This window comes from Belonocnema kinseyi, chromosome 1, assembly GCF_010883055.1.
Source record: "Belonocnema kinseyi isolate 2016_QV_RU_SX_M_011 chromosome 1, B_treatae_v1, whole genome shotgun sequence".
NCBI lineage: Eukaryota > Metazoa > Arthropoda > Insecta > Hymenoptera > Cynipidae > Belonocnema > Belonocnema kinseyi.
The window spans coordinates 74,391,028-74,397,760 of NC_046657.1; the positions used below are offsets into that span (position 1 = coordinate 74,391,028).

Below are 6,733 nucleotides of genomic sequence, written 5' to 3' on the forward strand. Positions count from 1 at the left end.
AAAGGGAGTTTGAGGCAAATTGAAAGAGGGTTTTCACACTTAGCGCCCTCGATGGTCATCCAGTGAAGTAAGTGAAACGAGCGCGATATGTTCTACTATTCCCATTTTCATCGAAAACAATTTTTTTACAGTAATTTTTTAATTTAATTTAATTTTTAATTGATAATTAATGCCCTTTATGAAAATTGAACAACTTTAAGTCCAAATTTGTTGGTTCTACCTTACATTTGATCTTTTTCGATGAAAATTTATTGTAGGTCAAGTTTACAGTAGATGGAGAATTTTTTTAGAAAGTCAAATACTTGGTTGACATTTTATGTATTTTGTGAAAAGTTTTTGTTTCTCGGTGAGAAAAAGTAACCTTTTCGGCGGAAAAAAAATTCTACATGAAAATTCATTTTCTTAACCAAAAATTCATTTTTAGAACTGAAAATCTTACTATTCTAATTTTTATTCCAAACATTTTTTTTATAGTAATTTTTAAATTTAATTTAATTTTAAATTGAAAATGAATGTACTTTATGAAAATTGAACAACTTTAAATCGATATTTATACATTCTACCTTAAATTTGATCTTTTTCGACGAACATGTATTGTAGGTTACGTTTATGGTAGACGGAGAATTTCTTTATAAATTCAAATATTTGTTTGACATTTCATGTATTTTGTGAAAAATCTTTGTTTCTCGATGCGAAAAATTAATCTCTTCGGCGGAAAATAAGTTTTTATATGAAAATTTATTTTCTTAACCGAAAATTCATTTTTATAAGTGAAAATCCAAACATCCCAATTTTTATTGACAACAATTTTTTAATTTAATTTTTAATTGAATTTAAATGTTTTCATGTAATTTTTCACGTATAAATATTTCGAGAATAGCTTCTGCTTGGTTAAAAATTTATTTTACTTCTATTTTCACTATACCAAGCTTTTGAGAAGATTTTTTTCATTTAAAATTGTTACGATATAAAGGTGATTTGCAGAAGAGGTGGATGAACTATAATAACAATCAATTTACATAAATATTTTGGTACATGTATTATCTTTCTGACATACAATGTATATAAAATAAAGTGAACATGCATTGTACGTACATAATAAAATGAAATAAAATTCATACGAATATTGGAGTAATTTTATTAGTTCGGTTACAATTTTCAAAAAGCATATTATTTCATCTATCAGCTTATTTAATGTATCAGATTAGGACGCCATAAATGTTTAGTTTCGACTTTCAAAGGAATTTTCTCTCAAATTTTTCAAATCCTTCAAAATCTTTTGAAATACCTAGAACTTTTTTTAAAGATTTCTAAAGTATTTTGGATTTTTTTAATTCTTTAAAATTCCTTTAGATTATCAAGATAAATTGAAAATTCCTTGACATCTTTTAAAACATCCTCAAATATTTAAAGTCCTGAAAAATCTTTTGAAACGTCTGGAAATTCTTGAAAGTTTTAGAGAAAAATTTAGAAAAGTTTGGGCTTCAGAAACCGTGGCCTTTACAAAATTCTGATTATCAAGTGTCAGAAATTAAAAATTTTTGAATTTTCCTACTTAGTTGAGCGAGAACGAAATTCACAGGATCTCCTTCATATTACTATTAATCTAAAAAATCTGAAGGGGAAAATTAAAGTGGGCCTTTTTCGTAAAATATATTTTTCAGTTTTTCTAAAAATTAACGTTGTTTTGGCAGTTTGGAGAAATTTTCAACTTACTCTAAAGAATTGGAGATAAAACTTTTTGGAATGAAATTTTTGTAAATTTTTTCATAATTCGCTTGAGTTCGTAAAAAAATAATTGATGAAAAACAAAAAAAAAATATTTGTCTCATATTTTAAATTAGAAGAAAATATTTCACGGCTTTTAAACGAAAAATATACAATATTTTAAATATTTACAAATTATGAGCTTATAAACATGAAAAAATACAACAACAAAGCAATGAAACAATTAAAATCTAAATGTTAAATGAAACTGTGTAATGAGTTACAAGACTGAAATGCTAATGAAAACATAGTAAATAAACAAAATATTTGTTAAAATTTGCTCACAACAAAATATAGGTTTAGATCCTAAAATTAAATTTTTGTAAAATTTTCGCAATCAAATTTTAAGTTTTAAATATTTGAGGATGTTTTAAAAGACTTCAAGGAATTTTCAATTTTTTTTTATATAATTTTAAGAATTTCGAAGAATTAAAAAATATTTAGAAGAATCATTTAAAAAAATTCGAAATTACTTTAGAAATCTTTAAAAAATGCCAAGGTGTTTCAAAAGATTTTGGAAGTTTCGATATATTTGAGAGTATTTTAAAAGGTTCCAAGGAATTTTCAATTTATTACAGTAATTTAATATGAGATTTTAAAGGATTTGATATATTTTAGGATATTTTAATAGATTCCAAGGCATTTTCAAATGATTTCAATAATTTAGTATGAGATTTTAAAGGATTTGAAATATTTTAGTGTATTTGTAAAATTGCAAGGAATTTTCAAGAGCTTTGAAAAAATTTAGGAGATTTTAAAGGATTTAAAATATTTTAGGATATTTTAAAACACTCCAAGGAATTTTCATTTCATTTCAATAATTTCAATCGATTTCAAAGAATTTTAACCATTTTTATATATTTCCTGGTTGAAGGTGGAACTACTTTGTTAAAAATTTAGTTTTTTTGGATGGTGATCCATAAATTTAGTTGGAAAAATTTGTTTTCTGAAAATTTAACTATTTTGTAGAAAATTCTTTTTGTTTTGGGTTCAAAATCAATTTTTTTTAGTAGAAACCTAATTGTTTTAGTTCAAAGTTGAACTAATATTATTAATAAATGGTCAACCAGTCATTAATATTTATATAATAATTTATAATTATAATATTAACATGAATAATATATATATATATATATATATACATATATAATAGTAATAATATCCATTCTGCATATTGTATACACCTGAAAAACATAAACTCAAAATCGACTCATGCATGAAATGAAGAAACACGCGAAACATTAAATTCGCCAATTTCTTCCATTTCTTTCAAATGCGGATCGAGACATAAATAGAAGACTAAATCATCTAAAATTTATTTTCCGCCGAAAAGGTTACTTTTTCTCACCGAGAAACAAAAACTTTTCACAAAATACATAAAATGTCAACCAAATATTTAACTTTCTAAAGAAATTCTCCATCTACTGTAAACTTGACCTACAAGAAATTTTTATCGAAAAAGATCAAATGTAAGGTAGAACCGATAAATTTGGATTTAAAGTTGTTTACTTTTCATAAAGGACATTAATTATCAATTTCAAATTAAATTAAAATAAAAAATTACTATAAAAAAATTTTTTTCGATGAAAATGGGAATAGTAAAACATAAAACTTTATGTAGAACATATCAATTATATTCTTCTAATGAATAAAATATGCTCCTTAATTGTTCTCATAAGCTACGCATTTTGATTTTCGCGCTCGTTTCACTTACTTCACTGGATGACCATCGAGGGCGGTACATGTCAAAACCCTCTTTCAATTTGCCACAAACTCCCTTTGGCTCTTAACAAGTGCCCGAACTCTTCTACGCATGCGTCGCACTCGGTCTCTGATTCGTTGCTGTTCGCGCGCAATTTGAAATGGTAAAAAATAACATTTTTATTTTGTATTATGAATAATGGTATTTTAACTTATATAAATGTTTATTAGACCGATATTAATGAATCTTATTAAAAATAAAAATGTATTAAGTGCATAATGTGTAAATAAAAAATATCCTTTGGTACTCACTTGTAATTTTCTTGCATATTTTTCAATATTCAAAAATTTTGTTATTTAAAATTTATTAAAATATTAAAATGTATTGACAATCTTGTTTTTCAATAGAATTATATTCATTAATTAATACAAAAATTTATATATTGAGCGCGACGCATGCGTAGAAGAGTTCGGGGCACTCGTTACGAGCACTACGCAAACTCACACAGGCTTACATAGACTTATTACTGCGCATCGCGATTATTCCGGAACCAAAAAAAAACCAAAAAAGACGATCTTTTAACAAAATACATCAATATTTAACTAAAAAAGATAAGTTACCAATCAAAAATGGAATACTTGCATTATCATTCGAGAATATTAATTTTCAATGGAAAAAAAATTATTTTCTACTAAAATTATGAATCTTCAACCAAAAAGATGATTTTTTTACCAAGAAAGTCTAATTTTCAACTAAAAATAAGGAAAACTTTATTTTAAAAAAAAAAGATGCAATACTACATTTCTTTAGTAAAAAAAAATTAATTTTCAAACGATAATGACGAATTTTCCACCAAATAATTCAATTTTAAACTTAAAAATGTAAATTAAAAAAAATGTCTACTAAATCCTCAAGAAAAAAGATGAATTTTTAACTCTATAGATGATTTATCAACTAAAAAGATGAATTTAAACTAAAATGATAAATTTTGTCTACAAAAAAATGAATTTGTAACAAACTGGTTGAACTTTTAACCAAACAGATCATCTTTTTACCAGAATAGACAAATCTCTAACAAAATGTATGAATTCTCAACCAGAAAGGTAAATTTTCTAATAAAAAAAAAAACACATTTTTAATGAAAATGATAAATCTTTACACCCAAAACTGAATTTTTAAGCAAATAGTTGAATTTTTAACCATAAAGCTGAATTTTCAATCAAGGAAATTAGTTTTCTATCCAAAGGACGAATTTTCAACAAAATGAATAAATTTTCAGTCACAGAAATAAATTTTTAACGAAAATGATCAATCTTTCACCGAACAAAATGAATTTTCAACCAAAATATTGAATTTTTAAATAAAAAATTTGGATTTATAACCAAAAAGATGAATTTTCAACCAACAAGATTAATTTTCTACCAAAAAAGACAAATTTTCAACTAAATAAATAAATTTTCAAAAACGAAAATTAATTTTTTACAAAAAAACTAACAAAGATAACTTTTAAAACAAATAGACTAAAAAGATCATTGTTTACCAAAAAATACAAATTTTCAAACAAAAATATTAAGTTTCAACCATTAACATTAATTTATCTACAAATTGCATAAATTTTTAACCAAATAATTGAACTTTTAGCTAAACAAGAATTAATTTTTAAACAAAAATGGAACATTTTAATTTTTAGTTATGGAAATTATTTTGAACCATCAAACAAAGAATTTTCAACAAAATAGTAGAATTTCCAAACGAAAAAATCAATTTTGAATCAAGAATATTAATGTTTCACGAAAAAAGATGCATTTTCCACTAAATATGTATATCAAATTTCAACAAAACGGTTGAATTTTCAAAATGTAAATTTTAAATAAAACATGAAATAATTAAAAATTCACTTAAAAAATGTTTTCAAACAAACAAGATGAATTTTCAACAAAATAAATCAATTTTCAAGCAAAGGAATACATTTTTAATATAAATTATGAGTCTTTCATACTAGAAAATTAATTTTTAACTACGAAACTTAATCTTGTACCAAAAAAAACTAACCTTGGACAAAATACATTAATTTTTAACCAAATAATTCAATTTTCAACTATAGAAGATGACTTTTCAACCAAATGTCGAATATTTAAATTTAAATTTAAAAAAAAATCAGTCAAACAAAGAACGATTTTTCAATAAAATATTGTAACAAAAACCCCAAAAAACTAACTTTTAACAAAATCATTAAATTTTTAAGCAAAGAAATGAATTATATTATATTTATAAAAATACATGAACTTTCAATTAAAAAAACAGTAAATTTTAAACACAAAATGGAATAGTTTATTTTTTCTAAATATTTTAACTTTTATATATTTTCAACAAACGCCGGCAAAAAATCCCAGTTTTGCACAACATTGGAACCCGAAAAATATCATTTTTATCATTCTTTTGTTTTTTTAAAATAGTATTTTTTGGTAGAAAATTAATCTTCTTGGTTATAATATTTAGTTGAAAACTCGATCTTTGATTGAACAGTAATTTTTTTAAAAATTCATTTCCTTAGGTAAAAGATTCATTATTCTTAACAATTATCTTTAACGATTTCATGTTTGATTTAAAATTTACATTTGGAAAATTCAAATATTTTGTTGAAAATTAATATACAAATTTAGTGGAAAATGCGTCTTTTTTTGGTAGAAAATTAATCTTCTTGGCTGGGAAGATTTAGAAGCATTTTTTTAAAATTTATTATATTATATTTATTTATTATATTTATATTTATTTTTTTTTTTTCTAAAGAAACTTAATATTTCACCTTTGGTTTACAATATAAACTTTACCTTATTTTTAGTTGAAAATTCAAATATCTTGGTAGATAATTAATCTTTTTGGTTGAAGGTTCATAATTTTAGTAGAAAACTAATTTTTTCGTTGAAAATTAAGTTTCCTTAATAAGAATACAAATATTCCATTTTTGGTTGAAAATGTATTTTCCATTTTAAATCAAAGATCAGTTTTTTGCTTGAAAACGTATCTAATTTGTTTAATAATTTTGTTTTGGTAGAAAATATTAATTCGTTTAGCTGCAAATTTAACTATTCGATTTTTTGTTTGAAACTTACCTTTGCTAGTTGAAAATTCAGTTTTTTTAGTGTTTTTTTCGTAATTTTTGATCAAATAAGTTTTGTTCTGGACATTTGTTCTTATTTATAAACACCACTAAACACGATTTATCGGTATATTGTGATCCAAAACCGAGTTAACTTTCCTACC

At 23.5% G+C, this 6,733-nt stretch overlaps 1 protein-coding gene across 1 annotated transcript in view; it reads right to left on the minus strand.

Moving 5' to 3' along the window:
• Window positions 1-6,733, minus strand: part of LOC117171566 (cAMP-dependent protein kinase catalytic subunit 3) — a 33,948-nt gene that overhangs the window by 10,503 nt on the left and 16,712 nt on the right. The gene's annotated exons all lie outside the window — the stretch shown is intronic.